Raw genomic sequence first — 21,085 nt, 5'->3', positions numbered from 1 at the left:
TTAGTAAAACAATTAACTGCTTTGTCTTTTGTTTTTGGTATTTCGTTGATAAGCAGTAGACCTGTTCCATGGGATGATGCTGTCTTTAGTGAAATCTGAAGAAGTGATGTTAAATACAGCACAGAGAAGAATAGAAACATAGGGATTTTCGAAATCTGCACTTTTTTCTTTTTCCAATTTCAGGAAATAATCTTAATTCACACTTTAGATGTGACCTGTAACAGCCCTTATATAGATCTTGGAAAGTTTGGGAAGTGATGAAAACATGTAATGATTTTCTATGAATTTTTGGTGATCTTACAGGTGCTCCCTACTGGGAGGCTTTGATTTATTCTGTACTATGAATCATGGGAAAATGGAGGAGTATTATCCAGGCTGTTTCCTTTTAAGGATGAAATGGGGGCCAGGCGCGGTGACTCACGCCTGTAATCCCAGCACTTTGGGAGGCCGAGGCGGGCAGATTACGAGGTCAAGAGATCGAGACCATCCTGGCCAACATGGTGAAACCCCGTCTCTACTAAATGTACAAAAAATTAGCTGGGCGTGGTGGCACGTGCCTGTAGTCCCAGCTACTCGGGACACTGAGGCAGGAGAATTGCTTGAACCCGGGAGGCGGAGGTTGCAATGAGTCAAGATCATGCCACTGCACTCCAGCCTGGCGCCTGGCGACGAAGCAAGACTGTCTCAAAAAAAAAAAGGATGAAATGGGAACTATTAATAATTACCCCAGGACAATAGGTGTAAAGAGGACACTTGAGCCTGCTGGCTATTTATAAACCTACTGATCTTTTTATTGCTAATTTGAATAATTGTTACTCTCACATACCTCATCATAGAAGAGAATAATGATCAGACATGACTTCTATTAGTCATGGTTAATGTGTCATAGACATTGAACTAATGAGAAGAAAGGTACTAATGTAGTGGCATGACTGTGCAAAATGGTGTTATCTGTTTTGTGAAATCCCACGGAGGGAAGAAACTACATTTGTAATTTGGAAGAAAATGTAAAAACTACTGTCTATTTAATTTAAAATTCACGTGTAATGAATTAAATCTATTCTTGCATATATATCTTTTTTCCCAATTGCATGGATTACTGAAAATGAAATTAAATGGTACTGAAAATCATCAGAATATCATTAAAAATACTCTGAAACCCATGGTTAGGGAGGTTCAACTGTGTAGGAAACACTGAAGGAAACAAAGGGGGCTTTTGAGGAACAGAGAATATGGCTGTGACAAAAAGCATGGAAAGAGACATTTGATTTTGGAAATCCCTTATTATCTATAGGATGTTACTGAATAAGCAGCTTTACATGGAGTGTGTTTGCCACAGAAATAGGTTCTGGCATGTGCCAATGTGATTAAGTACCCTATTCATCTTTGTCAGTCATGGCCCTTCAAAGACTGATTTCAAAGAATTGCTTGTTATGAGGAGGAGGACAGGAGGAAACATTTGAAAGAACAAATGATTAATGGCATTGTTACTGAGTCTTGTAGCTATTATGCAAAACCTACAGTGTTTGTGCGAAAAAAAATGGGAACAACTGGAATATCCATGGATTTCCTCATTCTGAATCTTTGACCTAAAATACATTAACCTAACAAGCCACATGTCAAAAATAAACTTGATTTCATGGCTAGATAGGAAGAGGTGCTTACTGTTGTTTCTAGCTACACATTTCACTGGGAATAGAAATGAGCTAGTATCATTTCTGTTGCATAAATTATAATATTTGGTCATCAGATGCCACCTGTTAATAGAGACTAAAACTCATGGAGAATGAGACCTTCAGTAATACACAGTAGTTTTTGTCAATTTATGAGACTTTCATTAGCCAAGAGATTTTGAAGCTCTGTGCCATGGTACATTGAATTAACATGGATAAATGAAAAAAAATCTATTTTGTACTATACGTACAATATAACCTTACTTTTGTAACAACAATACCTACCAAATGTTGGGGACTATACATGTATGTATAATATACATACAATCATAGAAATATATTTTGGCAGTGCCTTCCACCTGGCTATACTGTGGTAATCTATGACTTATTGGATTCAGGATTGGATTGAGAGTACTTTGGGAAAAGATGACTTTTATTTTTTTTTACTTGATATTCTTTAGAAAGTGTTTGAGAACTTCTAGAAAGGGACAGAATTATTAAAATCTTCCTTGTTGTAACAGATAGGATAAAAAATAAAATCACATGATTTATAACATTCACACTGAAGGAACAACAGTCTTCTTCGTTGCCAAAAGGCTGAGAATGGTGTATTGGCCCTTAGGTAAAAAAAGGAAAGAGGATATTTAACAAAATTATGGTTGCTAGTAAGAACAAAAAGGATCCTAGCTTCATTTTCTGGGTAAGATCCTGCAAATATAATTATGTTTCTTAAGACATTTTAGGTCACCACTACTCACCTTCAAACAAGTCACAGAAATGGTGGTATTACCAATTATCTAGATATGATTGATGTTATGCATTCAAGTGTCAATTCTGCCAAACATCTATTAAATAGGTGAGATATATAATACCAATAGAAAGATTAAATATGATCCTGGAAAGTACTTTTTCATGATTGTGCTTACAAATATTGTGCTTTACAGGGACTTAGAGATATCATTCTGGCCTTCTGCAGAGGATGGAATAATTATGCCATTTTCACAAAACTTATTACTGGTGTACAGTGTCAGCCTATTATGTTGCTAATAAGAAAGACAAAGAAAAGGTAAGACAAGGCCATGGAAAGGACGAAGATGATGGAGACTGCTTGACATTATTTAACATCTTATGAAATTTCTGCACTGTGAAGAGCAGGTATGCTTGTTAAAAAGGGCAGATATTTGGCAGAAAATTAATTTTAAAGCAATGTATCATCAGTCTTGTCAGAACAACAGAAACATCCTAGTTAATTCAAAGAGAAGGAATTTAAAACAAATTATTTTACAAAGTATTAGAATGATGGAGGAGTAAAAGGGGAAGAGAATATACCTAATTATCACTTACTGCTGGAAACTACTATTACCTCTTTGACTGGAGGGGCAAAAGGCAATGACCCAGAGCCCTACAATGGCATGCTGCCGTGGCCACTTCTGCTGTTCAAATTACTGACTTTCCATTTTTCAGCAATGCTTGAGTCACACACCTCCTGATGCTACAGGAACCTTGGAGCCCACAGGCTAACTGAAGCCCCTGGACTCATCTAGGCTGTTGATGGAATCCACATTTCAGTTGCTACTACTGCATTGCCTATTGCTGGAGCCAGTAAGCACGGTGCTGCTGAGTCTGCCGAACTAGCTCTGCTTCTGCTGCCAGAGCCAGAAGCAGAAGAGGGGAAAATGCCTTTCTCCTCTTGCTTTTAATTTCCTACCAGGATCTCTCATTGACAGGACCTGCTGGAGTCAAATAGCATTGGGTTCTGCAGAATTCCAGCTACATACTGTTTTAGTTTATTCAGTAAGCATATATTGAGTATTTACAGTGTGCCAGATTTATTTTTAAGCATTGGAGACTACAAAGCGAATAGACAAGACAAAAGTCTGCCTCTGTGGTACTCACTCTTAAGAAGAGTGAGCAAGAAAACAATTACATATATAAATTACTATAATGTAATGTAATGATAAGGACTAAGAAGAAATAAATATAATACTCTCATAAAAGTTATAGACATATCGGTGAAGTGGTGCCAGAGTTGAGGGAGTCTACCTGATAAAGTAGTATTTGAGCAAACTTCTAAAGAAAATGCATTCTGAGCCATCTAGGTATCTGCAGAAGAGTGTTCTTGGGAAAGGTGTAACCTAGTAGAGAGCCCTTCAAGCTCGGATGATTGGCAAGTACGAGACCAAAGCATGGAAGCCAGCATGGCTGGTGCAGAGAGGCAAAGGCAGGTGTGGTAGTGGTTGAGGACAGAGAGGTGTCGTTTTCCTGCGCCTGCTCTGGGAAGCAATGTCAATCTCTCATGTGTGATTTCTGTCTATGGATCAGGGCTTATATGTTATGTTTTCCTGTAAAATTACCCTTACACTGTGTAATTTTTATGTTAATAAACAAAATGGGGAATGGGATAGTTGATGTTGATTTAAATGTCAGAAGACTATTCTTATTTTTAATGGGACCGTTGAGTTTTTATTACTTATAAACTTTAAAAATGCTCATTAAAAAGTTTTTGGCCGGGCGCGGTGGCTCAAGCCTGTAATCCCAGCACTTTGGGAGGCCGAGGCGGGTGGATCACGAGGTCAAGAGATCGAGACCATCCTGGTCAACATTGTGAAACCCCGTCTCTACTAATACAAAAAAAAATTAGCTGGGCATGGTGGCGCGTGCCTGTAATCCCAGCTACTCAGGAAGCTGAGGTAGGAGAATCGCCTGAACCCAGGAGGCGGAGGTTGCGGTGAGCCGAGATCGTGCCATTGCACTCCAGCCTGGGTAACGAGAGTGAAACTCCGTCTCAAAAAAAAAAAAAAAAAAAAAAAAAAAAAGTTTTTACCCCAAATTATCATCATAACTTCATAGTATAATAATTTTTAAAACAATTTTAGAGAAATAGTTAAGAAAACTATTTGCAATAAATGTTTTTGTTGAAGTTCATTTTATTGAAAATTCTCAAGGAGACTGCGTTAATAACAAGCAGTCCTTTCGATTTAGGTATTCTATGGATCCTCTTTGAAAAATGTTCAAAAGTTACGCAGATATGTATAAATATTTGTCACAATTTTAGCAATGGTAGTATTTTTAAATTTGATGTACAGGATGGTGATATGCATAAGCTTCTGGTAAATAAGAAAGTTACTTATCAAACAAATTAAAACTATATTTCACTTGTCAAATTAAAATTGTAAGCAGACAACACTAATAAAGGACCTTGATGCTCATATCCTTGTTTATGCCGATAGCTGTTGTATACATTGAAAAGCAAATACATTCCAGAAACCATAAAAGCAATAATAGCAGCCATGTATTCTTTCCTGGTATTACTATTTATGAGACTCTTGCCAAAGGAATGCAAAAAGAGCACATGCGACATGTGCTTTAAAATGTTAATTGCCTAGTTATTTAAGATTTCTAAGAGAACAAAGAAAAATGGCTTTAGAATTCAAAGTACATTCTTCAGTGAATATACTTATGCTACTGCAAATAGAATTTCATCAAATTATAGATGTTTTGTGATGACTTGGGTCTATTGAAAACCAGGTTCTTAAGATCTTTTCTTCTCTGTAAAAAAGGTCTAATTTTATGGAAATATTTTGTTTTAAAATTCCTTTTAATAGAATATAAAATGTCACTTTTTGGGGGCTTTTTCTTGTAATTTTAATATTCAGAATTATTAGTCTTATGGAATTTTTTCTTTCCATGACACTTGGCTTAATCATCTAACATTCTGAATTCCTCTAATTATCTATGAAAATACAGATTTTAAAAAATCATATGGAATATTATGTCTTTATGCAAAGACAATCAACATGAAATTAAGCTAAATGTTATAAATCTTATCTAAACCAAACTAAGTATCTCACAGTTCTGCAGCACTGAATTCTAGAGTAGTAAATGTGCCTGAACTGAACTATCTCCTGTGTTTTGTCACTTGTGAAAAAGCTTGTAACTTAAAAAAGATTGAAACTTAATGGAGACTATTAATTATTCTCATTAGGTTTTTCTTACTATTTTAAGAATCACCAAGTGACAACCTCTGCAGATGCAAAAGAAATTGATGTTAATATACCATTTGTAGATCTTTTAACTATAGTAAACTTAATAGGCTATGAGAATAATGAATTTTATCATAGATTACCTAGACTTTGCAGAATCTCATAAGATTCTGAAATTGAAATAACATTGTAAGTACGTAATAAACAATGCACGTATATGTATGTGCATGTGCTCATGTGTACTCATGTATATAGATTTGTATGTCAAAACTCAAAACTATGGCAACAACTTTTTCTCCAAATATTGTGTAAATCTGCATATGATAGGTCTGCTGAGTACAGATAACATTGAGAAATCATTGAGAAACCCAGTAAATTACTAAAAATGTTATTTTTCTTTTCCTGTTTAAAAAAACTGAATTATTTATATTTTTTTTCTAAAAAATTTTTATATGTATACATTTATTTATTTATTTATTTTACTTTAGGTGCATACTGTATCTGGCATTTCTCCCCATGTTATCCCTCCCTACCCTTCCCTCCCTCCCCACCCCCTGCTGTCTCTCCCCTACCCCCACCAACTGACCCTAGTGTGTGATGCTCCTGTTCCTGAGTCCATATGTTCTCACTGTTCAGCACCCACCTATGAGTGAGAACATGTGGTGTTTGGCTTTCTGTTCTTGTGTCAGTCTGATGAGAATGATGGTTTCCAGATTCATCCAAGTCCCTAGAAAGGACACAAACTCATCGTTTTCTATGGCTGCATAGTATTCCATGGTATATATGTGCCACATTTTCTTTGTCCAGTCTATCATTGATGGGCATTTGGGTTGGTTCCAGGTCTTTGCCATTGTACACAGGGCTGCAGTGAACATACGTGTGCATGTGTCTTTATAGTAGTACGATTTATAGTTCTTTGGGTATATACTCAGTAATGAGATTGCTGGGTCAAATGGAATTACTATTTCTAGATCCTTGAGAAACCGCCACACTGTCTTCCACAATGGTTGAACTAATATACACTCCCACCAACTGTGTAAGAGTGTTCCTATTTCTCCATATCCTCTCCAGCATCTGTTGTCTCCAGATTTTTTAATGATCGCCATTCTAACTGGCATGAGGTGGTATCTCAATGTGGTTTTGATTTGCATTTCTCTAATGACCAGTGATAATGAGTATTTTTTCATGTGTTTGTTGGCCTCATATATGTCTTCTTTTGAAAAGTGTCTGTTCATATCCTTCACCCACTTTTGAATGGAGTTGTTTGCTTTTTTTTTGTATATCTGTTTTAGTTCTTTGTAGATTCTGGATATTAGCCCTTTGTCAGATGGGTAGATTGCAAACATTTTTTCCCATTCTGTTGGTTGCTGATTCACTCTAATGATGGTTTCTTTTGCTGTACAGAAGCTCTGAATTTTAATTAGATCCCATTCATATGTCTTGGCTTTTATTGCCATTGCTTTTGGTGTTTTGGTCATGAAGTCCTCACCTATGCCTATGTCCTGGATCGTTTTGCCTATGTTTTCTTCTAGTGTTTTTATGGTGTTAGGTTTTATGTTTAAGTCTTTAATCCATCTGGAGTTAATTTTAGTGTAACGTGTCAGGAAGGGGTCCTGTTTCTGCTTTCTGTATATGGCTAGCCAGTTTTCCCAACACCATTTATTAAACATGGAGTCCTTTCCCCATTGCTTGTTTTTGTTGGGTTTGTCAGAGATCAGATGGTTTGTAGATGTGTGGTGTTGCTTCTGGGGCCTCAGTTCTGTTCCATAAAAATATAGAATGCTTCACGAATTTGTGTGTCATCCTTATGGAGGGGCCATGCTAATCTTCTCTGTATCATTCCAATTTTAGTATATGTGCTGCCAAAGCGAGCACTGTCCATATTCTTTTATCAAGAAATTGCTAAGCAGATTGCAAGAGAGAGAAGTAGGAGACAAGGCAACTTCCATTCCCCCACCATCTCTTTCTCTCTCTCTCTTTCTGTTTTTACTTTTCTTTCTGCAGATCCTGCAGTCTCAGATTTCCTCTCTGTTCTGAGACTAACATTGTATGTGACGTGCATCAAGTGTCAGCCATCTTTGGTAAGTTCACTTAAGTTCAGGCTTTTGTCTTCCCTGGTTCTCAGAATAGGGTTCCTATTCTTCATACTGTAGCACCTACTCCCCAATGTATCAAGCTCCTCCTGTGTCACTTATTTACCGATTGGGCATCTTGAACACTCTTCCGGCAAGTGAACTCGTTGTATTACAGATATGGCAAATTCAGACATCTTGACATGTCATGTGCCCCTGTGCTCTATTGTATCTTGTTTAGAATATCTTTGTGTCTCTGCACCTTTGTTCACAATTTTCAACCATATCATTTGTTCTTTGTTGTATTTTTCTGTGTTGCTCACTGTGATCAATGAGACTACATAGCAGCAGCAGAATCCTACAGTAGGTGGCTTAGAATAGCCATTGGGTAAAGAGGTAGATCTTTAAGATCACCTTTTCTCTGGAAAGTTAAGCTTAGAGTTTGGGAAGATAGCACAGAAACTGGTCACTAGAGGTAAAGGAGAAATCAGACCAAGGGTAGAGGGGAAGGATGGAGATAAAAGAGGACACAGGTTTCTGTAAGGATTGGATTTAGGTTTGCAAAACACTAATTTCCAGATAAATGATCTCTGGAATTTTGGTGGGAGTGGAGAATAATGAAGGAGTAGGGACTTGGGTTCTAAGAGATATTAATGGACAAAAGTAGGTCCCCTAAATTGACATTTATAAAAGAGGACTTCTACCACTTGCCCTGCTCTCCTGATGAACTATTATGGAATGTCATAATGAAAGGATCTGCAGAAATTAAAAAACATATTCAATGGGCATGTCTTTGATTTCTATTATATAATTCTTTAAGATGTGTTTAGCACTTTCTTGAAGATTTTACTTAAACACAAGTTGATGGTTTCCTTGAATCAAAGTATTTTAAGATGAGCTATTTATTTTATCTTAGTTATTTATTAATATTTATTGTGTATTGTGTTCAATGGACTGTTAAAGGTGTTATTTATTATATACCTCACTGAAAAGAATGCTCACTTTTATTTCTTTTTATTATTCTGATTATCTGTTCATTATGATTATAGAAAACTTAAAAACTAGGATTTATTAATTTCTTGTGGCTTGCAACTCTTTCTAGGCCTTTTCTTATTGTTAATTACTAGGAAAAAACTCATTTTGATATTTCTCTCATTTTATAATTGCCTTAGTTTTATTTTTATTTGCATTGATATTACATCTTTTGTATGCATCTTATGTTTACATTGGTACCCTTAATTTTAAATACATTTAATATCTAGTAAAAAATGTCAAGTTTTAGAAAAGATATAGGTATATTTCATGTTTTTAATTCAACTTTCAGTACTTAATGATTATTTTATTATTGACTTTAAGCTATTTAGTAGCGTCTCCCCAAACTCATGTATGTATTTTGTGTAATTTGACAAAATAATTTACAATGGATCTTGAGTTATACAACCTTAGGAAATTGTCAGAAGTTCATAGTACCCTTCAAATAAATAGATTAAGATCAGCTTTTCTTTTCTTTCTCTATGAGTTCATATATATGTTTATGATATACATTCATGAGTTGCTTAGTGATGGAATATGTTCTGAGAAATTGATCATTAGCAATTTTATTATTGTATGAACACCATAGAGTGTACTTACACAAACCTAGATGGTATAACTGGTACACATCTAGGCTATATGATACAGCTTTTTGCTTGTAGGCTGCAAACCTGTGTGGCATGTTACTGTATGGAATATTATTGGCAGTTGTAACACAATGATAGGTATTTGTATATCTAAACTTAGACAAGGTACACTAAACCATGTAATATGCACAAATTAAACTGGCATACTGTACAGGAAGCCCCATTATAATAGTATAGGACCACCACTACATACGCAGTCAGTCACCGACTGAAACATCATTACGCGGAGCGTGACTGTGATTTAATTCCAAAGATCCATTTAGACTTATTAATTTATCTACTAATTTTTTCTGTATTATAAGAATAAAACTGAATAGCAACAAAGCTTTGCAAAATGTTTCACATACTTTACCAGGGATTTGCCATGCCCTCTCACCAGTGATAGCGTATGACAAAGTAAAATACTGATCTATAGCTTCTTTATAAGCTTGAATTTTACATCATATACTTCTCATCTTTTTTTGTACTTGGATGGCTTATTATTAGTTCTCATTTGAGGTCAGTAGGGCAAAATTACATGTTTTCATATGTTCCCATGCTGATTTTAGTGGTTTTCATTTTATATTCCAGGTTATGCATATGCTGTTTCTGCTGAGCACTATCTGGCCATTGTTAACTGAGTGGGTCAATTAATTGCAATGGAATTTAGGGACAACTGAGTGGGGGAGTTTTTGGATGAGAGGATTTTTTTTTAAAGAAGGGGAAGTAGGTATTTACATTCCTCTTAAACTGTTTTAATAATAATAATAACACTGATTTTCTCTGTGTTCCTATTAGTGTAAACTGTTGATGAGTTTGAAAGTCAAAGCTATTTGGACTTATTTGGAGGCACTGTGAGATGAAGGGATCATCCTAATCTGGTTTTAAGGGAATAGCTTCGTTGGAGTTAATCTGCTATGGGCCAGGTACACAGTTTTCAGAGGTTTGTAGAGTGGTTGAAGCAGTTGAGAAAGTTAGAGAACAGGAGCCAAAGGTTTATTTTGCTTTATATTGATTCAATTAGTGAGAAATGTAATCTTTAGGATTTTAACGATAGATACATAGAGATGTAGACAAATAAATCCATATGATATTTTTCATGGTAATTTAACTGGTTATTTTGGCTTTCTCCTTAAATTAAAGACAATGTTCGGAAAGATTTTTAAAGATGAACAAAGAGTCGTATTAACTTCTTAGAGAATTTGTTTTTAAACTAATATACTAATTACTGTAGATGAAGATTATTTGGACACACCTCTTAAATAAGAAAACAACAATGGTATTTTAATTTCTTAAACTAGTCCAGTAGATTCATAATCTTTGAAATAGTTTTTAAAACTAAATACCAACAAAAAATTCTGGCATAAATAACAACATGTGACTTACCTTTGATAAAAATCTCTAATACTAGTTTGATTTTTTTATTTTCTAGTAACTCCTTATCTTTGGCATTTGGGATGACAATATCGATGTATGAGATTTTAAAACAACCATACAATGTATGTATAATTGTAATAAAAATAAGAGTACGCATCTGGGGTTCACTTACTCAATTTATTTATATTTTACCTTTTTCCAAAAGGATATGAATCAACTGATCATTACACTGTGTTTACTGTGTAAATATATTCATAACTTTGAAACTAAATATAGAATAACTAAAGATATTCAAAATAGTACATCTTATGAGGAAGCCTTATAGTGCCTTATGGTGTTCAATATATATTTGTTATATAAATGAGTGAATGAAGCCAAAAGACATATTAAGTGAGCAAGTGGAACATCTTGGTCTAAAACTTCAACTTTCTTAACCAGCAATTCTGGACCAGAATTATAAATGTTGTCTCTGCTTCTGACTTTATGCTTGACCTTAAGCAAGGTTCTGTGTGTCTCTGAGCATGTATTTCTTCAATTATAAAATGTGGGAGTTGACCTACATGTAATCTAAACTTCGCCTTTCCGTTTGGTGGTGTGACTGGCCATTTGTGCTTACACAGTTGCTTAAATAGCTTGTTAACTACTGAGGATGCCCAGTCTCTGGAAGACTCTGAATGCCAGTATAGTCTTTTATATTGAGCTAAAATTCTGTCTGAGTTATATATTGTTCACAAATGTACTAGGTGTGCCTTTAACATATTCATAGAAATTATTGATGGAAATAGTATATAAGACAACACAGGGCATTGTGTTATGGTTAAATTTTTTTAACAGCAACAACAAAAATAATCCATCTAATTGCTGAGGCAGCAAATGTAGAAGTCAGTCTTGATCCCTTTCTACCATCAAATTTTGCTTCCATTTGACCACTTCCTAACAATCTAACCACGACTATCTTAGTCCTTGCCTGGCAGTTGCCTGATAATTGATCTGTCTTCTATTTTTTACCCAATATTCCCTGTAGTAGCCATAATGATGCTTTAAAATGAAATTATATCACTGTTTTGTTTAAAACCTGCAATAGCTTTATCTCTTGGAGCAAAATTCAAGGGACTTACTATTTCTTGTAATGATCCAAGTGACTAAGTCCAGCCTACCTCTCTGACCCAGTCATCAGTGAAAACCTCTGTTTTTCACTTGGCTCCAAACTGTTCTGGTTTTTTTCCTATTCTTGAACTTGGCCTTTAAACTTGTTCTTCTCTATTCTTCAGTCTTTTCTCAAATGCCATTTGAGCAAAGGATTGAATAGTGAGGAAAGGATTGAATGGTATGGGACGAGGCTTTACTCAACCTGTCCAAAAGAATCTTCCCAGTTCGTTGTTTTATATCCCCTTAACCTCACTTCTTTTCTTACTAGCATTAGTAGTTGTCTGTTTCCTCATATCAGGGTAGGCTCCACGAAGTATATCTTATTTAACACTGTGTATGTAATCTCTGTCCCGTAAGAGTAGAATAACTATTGGCAAGACCATTGTTTTTTCTATAAATAATATTTTATTCCTGTTGCATTTATATTTTGTGCTTCTGAATGCCTTAGGAAATTGTTTACTTTGATATTTTGCTTGAAATATATTGGTGACAGTTTGACTTTTGTATTAAAATCAAGCTGTATTTAGGGGGAAAATGTTAATGGCTATTATATTAAAATATTAAGCTTATAAACATTCAACACACATAGTTGGAATTAATTATTTAGTTACTATTTTATAACTTTTCTGTTTAATGTGATGAGCATATATTATCAGAAAAATTAAGACATCAGGAATAAATTAAATATTTTATTGAAAACTCATATTTTGTGAGTATAGATCAGAAACTTGATTCTATTTCTATTCATTCAAATAAATTTTTTAATATTCAGAAACAGTATAATGCCCCATATTAATCTTTATGAAATTAATCTCACTTTAATAAAAGAGTATGGTTATGTTTTTAATGTGGAAAGGTTTAACTTCTTAAGAACACTATTTTAATAGAAAAAGTTTAGGTAGATATAGTAAAATATGAAAAATACAGACAGGCTTTAACATAGCAGTTACATTTGAGCATGCCCATGGAATACAGCAGGGAATGTGACCTTTAGTGGTATTTGTAAAAATTTATTTTTTAAAGCAAAAAAATATGAAATTAATAAAATCAAAGTTTAACATTTATTTATACATGGTGCTGGGCAAATTCTTGTCTGTCTCATATCATTACTTATAACTTTTGACATGTTTTAAATATTTTTAATAAAATGGAATGTTTTAAAATAAGAAAATTGGTAATACTTTATCACTTAAATGAATCTATAGCCTAGTAATAGTTGGCTGTATGTATAACTTGAATAAGCTTTCTGTTGAAGATAGTGCATTTTTAAAAAACTTTAAATATATTTTAATCTACCTATTTCAGTATATGTATTTAAGTACTTTTCACACATTTTTGATACTATTTTTCTAAAATTGTTTTATTTTTTATCTTCTGTTACCTTTTCACAACTGACAGAATGTAGCACTTTAAGTACCTAAGAACTAGAAAAAACATGAAATCTGAAACAGAAAATGCCCATCTTAAATAAATTCAGATGATTTGGATTGCGATGGGGCATGAATAAATGAAATACACTTAAAGAGAAAAAAGACAAGATTCTCTTTTCAAAGTTTCTGTTCTTTTTAAATTTGCCCGTACTATCAATTGCATAAATCTTCTCTCTATTAAACTCTATTTCTAATCCTATTCAGTTGGTCAATAAATATATATATATCCCTTTTATATTGCTGTAAGTGTGGTCTGAATTTCAGTAGCCACCGTAGAGAGGCCTGCCATGTTGAAGTGAATGAAATAACTGCAGTAAACATTCTGAGTAAGTCAGGAACTAATTGCCAATCAATAGTAAAACAACAAGTATGCCATCATGAAATTTGTACCTTAGCAGGAGATACTGAAAAGAAAATAGGAGATTTCAATATTGTGAGAGAAATGCAGTTATGTGAAAAATAACTGAAACTGTGAAATAAGAGAGGAGGCCCCTATCTCAAACTTAGAGTTTAAGAAAGCTTTCTTAGGAGAATTGGCATCTAATTTGGGGACCTGAAGGAAGGGTAGGATTTAGTCAGGCAAAAAGTGGAAAGGCACAGATGTTTTATTTTGTTTGTTTTGAGAAAGGGTCTCACTCTGTCGTCTAGGCTGGAATTGAGTGTCACAATCACAGATCACCCTAATCTTGAACTCTTGTGTTTAAGCAGTCTTCTTGCCTCAGCCTTTTAAGGAGCTAGGACTACAGGTGTGTGCCACCATGCCCAGCTAATTTTTTTTTTTTTTTAATTTATAGTGATGAGGTTTCACTATGTTGCACAGGCTGGTTTTCAACTTCTGACCTCAAGTTATCCTCCTGCCTTGACCTTCCAAAATGTTGGGATTCCAGGTATGAGCCATTGTACCTGGCCTTCTGTAGACATATTCACAAGTCTATAAGAAAGAGAGAGAACATAGTAACATAAAAAATTGAAATATTGTTTAATATGCTAGTGGCATGGTTTTTGAGGGAGAAGCAGTGTAAGGTAGAATTAGAAGAGTCTCAGTAAAGAATGTGGATTTTAAGGTGGGCATGGTGACTCATACCTGTAATCACAGTACCCTGGGAGACCAAGGCATGAGGATCACTTGAGGCCAGGAGTTCAAGATCATGCTGGGCCACATAGCGAGACCCTGTCCACACACACACACACACACACACACACACACACACACAGTGAGACCCTGTCTACACACACACACACACACACAGTGAGACCCTGTCTATACACACACACACACACACAACGAGACCCTGTCTACACACACACACCCCCACACCCCACACACATGGTGACACATGCCTGTAGTACACACACACACACACCACACACAGTGACACATGCCTCTAGTGTACACACACACACACACACAGACACACACACACGGTGACACATGCCTGTAGTCCTAACTAGCTACTCAGGAGGCTAAGGTGGGAGGATTGCTTGAGCTTGGGAGGTCAAGGTTGTAGCAAACTATGATTGTGCCACTGTACTCCAGCCTGTGTGACAAAGTGACCCTGTCTCAAAAAAAAAAAAAAAGAAAGTGGATTTAATTCTAGGAGAATGACATAATCCAGTCACATTTAAGAAAGATCCCTGTGGCTGCAAATGCTGCTTCATCTTACTTTATATTATGTACTTTAATTTTTTTTTCATGGAGGAGCTGTCTAATTTTCTAAACTTGGTCATATGCCCCTTATATGGTTTTCCTAGCACTGTGACTTAACCTTTGTAGCACATTTTATAATGATAATGAAACAATAAATTGTGAGCTGAGATGCTCAGTGTCTGATTCTACCACCTGCATCATAAGATAGTAAGATCAAAGTGTCTGTTTTATTGCTGTACTCTCCATGTTTTTTATGTAGTAGTACTCAATAAGTGTGTAATGAAGGAATAATCCGTAGCAATCTAAGCATCATGAATAAGACAGTTATTAAGATTAATAACTTAGCTAAAGAAAACAAAAATTATTATTGATTTAACCTCTTTTCTTTCTCATTCTTTCCTTCCTGAATTGTAGATACCTACCTTTTTCCTTTTCTTAAATATCTACTTAATTGTCTTGATTAATGATGACAAGTGAATGTTTATTTGGTAAAGTTTTAAGTCATGTAAAAATATTTTTTAGGTATAAAATACGATTTTAGACAACCATTAGTAAATATTATTGTTGTTAAAAATACTATTCCATGATGATAGCACCCACAAATGTACTTATAAAGTGTCTGCATTCAAGTAGAATCTACTTAGTATTTTGGTTTTCAAAAGGGCAAAATTGATTTCGGCTCTTGAAGTTATGGTTTGAACTTAATTGAGATCAAGAGTTCCAGAGAGCCCAAGATAGTTAAATTTCATGTACAGTTTGAGGAATCCACTTCGTGATCTTTGGCAAAGGCCAGTGACAACATGGCAGAGTTTAGTAGAGAAAATCCTATTAAAAGAGGTATTATTAAGAAAGAAGAGAAATCTGAGAATCTTCTTCTTTGCTAGCAAATTATGAAAATATATACATAATCTAGAGTAAAGTTGTATATTTTTATTATTTTCATACTGTTTCTGTTACTGAGACAGAAATTAAAAATGTATTGAAGAAAATTACCTACATTATTTTATAAGAAAAGGAGAAAGTTTTGAGGTAATAAAATCAAAATTTACCAAAATTACATATTCAGATTAGTTATTAAAATATGGAGAAAATGTTAGTGACAAAAAGAATAAATCTTTATACAGGTAAGTTAATTAAATCTTTTGTCAGTAGTATTTAAATATTCAATATAGGTACCATGATTGAATCTACTTGCTTATTCCAAATTATGGGCATATTAAGGGATGGATTTTTTAAAAGCTAAAATGGTGATGAAATAAGGATATGTCATTTTAAAGAAAAACATAGGAAAGGAAAGTTAAAGTACATGGCAAATAACATTAAAAATTTAATGTAAGGAGAATTTCACAAATATTCAAATGTCTGTTTCTTTTTTTTCTTTTTTTTTTTTTTTTTTTTGAGACGGAGTTTCGCTCTTGTTACCCAGGCTGGAGTCCAATGGCGCGATCTCGGCTCACCGCAACCTCCGCCTCCTGGGTTCAGGCAATTCTCCTGCCTCAGCCTCCTGAGTAGCTGGGACTATAGACACGTGCCACCATGCCCAGCTAATTTTTTGTATTTTTAGTAGAGACGGGGTTTCACCATGTTGACCAGGATGGTCTCGATCTCTTGACCTTGTGATCCACCTGCCTCGGCCTCCCAAAGTGCTGGGATTACAGGCGTGAGCCACTGCGCCCGGCCCTATGCCTGTTTCTTTACTCTTAATTTGTACATTTCTTTATATGTATTGACTATTTGTATTTTAATGTTAATAAGAGGGTTCATTTCTGTAAATGGTACATAAAGTAATTTAGGCTATTTTTCTATACCTAAAGTAAGCCATTGTTCCCTAGTGAAAATTATGGAATTACTGGCATAGTGCAAAGAAATGATTACAGATTGCTATCATTTGGCTTGAATGGGAGACGATGAGCAGAATAAAATCAAGGAACACATGTTGTTTACCTACTATTTTACCTACACTTTCAAATTTAATTCTCACAAAAATTCTGTCAGTTACTTATTGTTATTCTCCTTTTATAGATAAGGAACCTGAAGCTTACAAAGTGTGAGACAGTATCTTCCATAACATCAGTATCTCTCTTTCAGTAAGTCAAGGTTTAAATAAAAATATGCCTCATTCTAATACATATCTTTCCCTTTATGCCATAGACCTCTCATACGAGGCTGATAATGATAGCAATTGCTGCAGCAGCAGTAATAATTATAGAGATAGCACACCCTTACTGTGCTTGTTATGTTCCAGACATTGTTCCTGGCACTTTGTATAAAGTAATTCTATTTAGTTTGAAAAATAGCCCTATGAAATCGGTACTGTTTTGTGCCAGTTTTATAGATGAGAAAAAAATCTGGGAAACAGGAGTAACCATCATTGAATGTGTCATATAGATTTGTGTGATTCTAGAGATGCAAAGTCGTAAAATGCAGGTCTTTAATAAACTAAAATGCTAAAGATTCTTTCCATTTCAATATGGTTTTAAATATATATCATCCTTTTCATAATTTATTATTTAAAATGCTGTTCATTGAGTGCTAAAAGGATTATTAAGTATTCAAGTCCTAAAGAAAGAGAAGACACAGAATAGACCAATCCATATTTATGGATGACTAAAGAATGTTGTGGAAATATTTGAGCTTCTTGGTTCCAGGGACATGTAAAAGGAGTAATTAAATTTACCTTTTGATTTAGGATCTTGGGACAGGGCCTTTGGAAGGTGATCAATGTTATAAATGCATGTCTAACTGGAAATAGAGGGACTCCCTGATACTGATCTATGTAAAACAGAAAGGAGTAATAGCATAATTGACAATTCTCATAATTATAAATGCAGGGAGTAGTTACCTCCTTTGGGCATCTCTTTTGGTTTGGTAGCATCTTTACTTTTGTTAATATAGTACTATTGTTAGCATTAAGTGTCAGGTTAATAAAGACCCTAATAGACTTACTGAACATTTGAGAAAAAAAAAATGCCTGTAATACAGGTGGGGTGCAGAAGTGATTGGTTTTCGCCATTGAAAGTAATGGCAAAAACCGCAATTACTTTTGCACAAGTCTAATAGTTTTGAAGATACTCAGAAAAAACAAGGAGCCACAGAAAGAGAAGCAGAAAAGATAGGGCCCAGTGTGGAGTGAGTAATGAGTAGATTGAAACAGCTGCACTCAAAGGGTAGGAAGTAAGTTGGGCCTCATATCACAGATTACGTAGAAGGTTATTCTTTTGATTAAAAAGATTTATTAGTACGTGAGAATATCATTATTATACATCTTCAGAACAGAGTGTCATGAGTTCAAAATACTAGTCCATCAGGAAATATAAGAAGCCCAAGCAAATGGCAAAGACCTAATTTGAATAACAATAAAATTTGCAGAATTAGAAATCAAATATTTTATTCATTGACTTATGTAGTCTAATGCCTGGTAATCTCCAAAGTGTGAAAGATTTAGTATTTGTGAATCACTACTATGCTTTCAGTAGACTGTAGTTTTTGTAATAGCAGCTAAATAATTTGCTTTTCTACAAATCTCCATTAATTTTCCTACATAGTATCTTTTAACAGTTTTTTCCATAGCCAGAATATTGTTCATATTTGCAACCCAGTTAACACACCCACAAATACATATTTTTTTGTCTGGGCATGGTGGCTGATAACTGTAATACTAGCACTTTGGAAGGCTGAGGCAGGTGGATCACCTGAGGTCAGGGGTTCAAGACCAGTCTGACCAACAAGGTGAAACCCCATCTCTACTAAAAATACAAAAATTATCCGGGCATGGTGAACCTGTAGTTCCAGCTACTTGGGAAGCTGAGACAGGAATTGCTTGAACCTGGGATGTGGAGGTTGCATTGAGCAAAGATGGCATCACTGCACTCCAGCCTGGGTGACAGAGTGAGACTCTGTCTTAAAAAAAAAAAAAAAAAAGGAAACCCTTTTCTTTTTGTTTCATTCTAGTTTTTATTTTTCTCCCCAATACAATAGAAATGCAAAACACTGTTGAAAAAGCTAAGCTTCCTGAGGTCTTCACCTTCCCATCTCTGCAGGAGGCAGTGAGCCTGCTCCTATGCACAGTACACCACTGCTACAACCTACAGACAACTACCATTTGAGAAAAACTACTGCACTAAGGCTATCTACAACCAAAGAATTCATACAGAAACTTGGACCCCTAAAAGCACCCGGAAGCAAAGGCAAACAATCCTACCCAACATTCATTACATTCACACCTTGAAAGGGAAACAGATGTCTCACCAAAGAAAAGTAAATTGAAAAATAAGAAGTAAGAAGTGACAGCCTCCCCAGGTGAGAAGGAACCAGTGTAAGAACTCCAGCTTCATAAAAAATGTTATTATGACACCCCCAAAGGATAACACAGGCTTCATAGCAATAGATCCTAACCAAAACGAAAATTCGGAAGTGACAGATAAGGAATTCAAAAGATGGACTGTAAGAAAGCTCAGTAAAATCCAAGAGGAAGTTGAAAACCAGCAACAAAACTCATGTCTAAAAAATCATGAAACATTACTAACCCTTACTACTTTACATTTTATATATTTTTAGTATCCTCCCTCTACCCCATCCCAACTTGACAATCATGACACACTAAATTATTTTAATAACCTGATCATGATTGAGGTTTTCATTGCAGAGACATTAGAACACAAAAAAGTATTATAATTTATAGATAGTGAAAAGTATCTATATGCTAGAGATTTGCTCTTATGCTAGAGGTTAAAATAGATTTTTGAAGGGAAAAAGCAACCAATGGCATATTTTCCAACTGGATAATATTCTAAGTTTCACATTAAACTTTGATGGTCTGTTGTTATTAAACATGAAAATATATACTTTTAAATCCTTTGCTTTGTGATTTAAATAGTTGTGTTATATTAAGAGAAGTTGTATTGTCAGTGACAGATAATATATAAAAGAGTTACTTTTTGGATAAAATTTCTTTATGTTATAGAATTCCTTAACCATTCAGTGATGGAAGGCAGTGTATAAGGCAGCAAAGAGATGGGAGTAGGTAATGCATTTGAAATCATATACACTGCAATTTTACCCTGTGGGACCTTTCATAAGGCTGTTTTAAATTGAGTTTTAATACTGTTTTATTTAAAGTAATTTATAGTTGGTTTTAATATTATTTTATGGGAAAAATATGCATTTAAAACTTGGGCTTTAAATATGTACAAAACAAATAAGAAGATATCATTGTATTTTTTTAAATAGATGCTTGAGGTATGTGCTAGAAACTCTTTGCAAAGGGATTTTGATACAGAGCATTTTGTACAAGCTCTCATAAAGAAAGTTAATGTTTGAGCTTAAAAATAAATGAGTAAATGAGCAGAAAACTTATACAATTTCATTTTAGTTCTAACCTATTAGAAAAAAATTTTTATAGCTATAAAACTTAAATTGCTTGTATCACTGAGACTGTAATATTTTATACAATCTATAGCAGAGAAATTAGTTTATTTTGAAATCTTAAATTATAATTGAGTATTTTATAGTTAAACATAAGTTGTCATGATTTCTTTAATATCTTCAAAATTAACTACAAAAGCAAATTTTGTAGTTAACATAAAATCAAATGTTACTCCTTATTGACTCTATTATTCATAAATAAAATGTGGGCAACCATGGAACATAGCCACTTTTAATAAATGTGTAATGGAAAAAAGTCTCTTTGCTATGTTGCTTGATATGTTGTACTTTTAATGTTAATATCAGCAGTAGTAAATAGATCATCTGTTAGTATACTACAGTGAAAACCAGGAAAATATGAAGTATCATGAACTTCAAAATTAGAAAAACTTTTCAAGAATGACAAAAGGACATAGATTTAAGTTTGAGAACATGGATTAAATGTACACGTGTGCATAAAATGTAAAATAAAAGAAGTTTTAGAAAGAAATCAAGTAAAGTTTGTGACAGGATAATAGATTCCATAGAAATTCATAAAAGTACATTGATATTACCTACAAAGGAATGTTGTCTCTTGCTTAAAAATGACTCATTTAGTTACTTCATTTAATTTAGCTATAGGGAATATTTTTTATATTTATATCTATTTCAATAAGAGAAACCATCTTTTT

General features: G+C 34.3%; 1 protein-coding gene and 1 non-coding gene across 4 annotated transcripts in view; one reads left to right on the top strand and one right to left on the bottom strand.

Annotated features, from left to right (window-relative positions):
* The window catches only part of EPHA6 (EPH receptor A6), a 991,737-nt gene that overhangs the window by 103,471 nt on the left and 867,181 nt on the right, over positions 1 to 21,085 (top strand). The gene's annotated exons all lie outside the window — the stretch shown is intronic.
* Positions 7,425 to 7,531, bottom strand: LOC135276475 (U6 spliceosomal RNA). Its single transcript, XR_010344010.1, has one exon. It is a non-coding gene; the product is annotated as a U6 spliceosomal RNA (small nuclear RNA).

The sequence above is a fragment of the Aotus nancymaae genome, unplaced genomic scaffold, assembly GCF_030222135.1.
Source record: "Aotus nancymaae isolate 86718 unplaced genomic scaffold, 86718_ANA_hifiasm-v0.15.2.pri h1tg000022l_1, whole genome shotgun sequence".
In the NCBI taxonomy this organism is placed as follows: domain Eukaryota; kingdom Metazoa; phylum Chordata; class Mammalia; order Primates; family Aotidae; genus Aotus; species Aotus nancymaae.
Note: the sequence above shows the minus strand (reverse complement) of the source record. Positions and strands in the feature narration are given on the sequence as shown.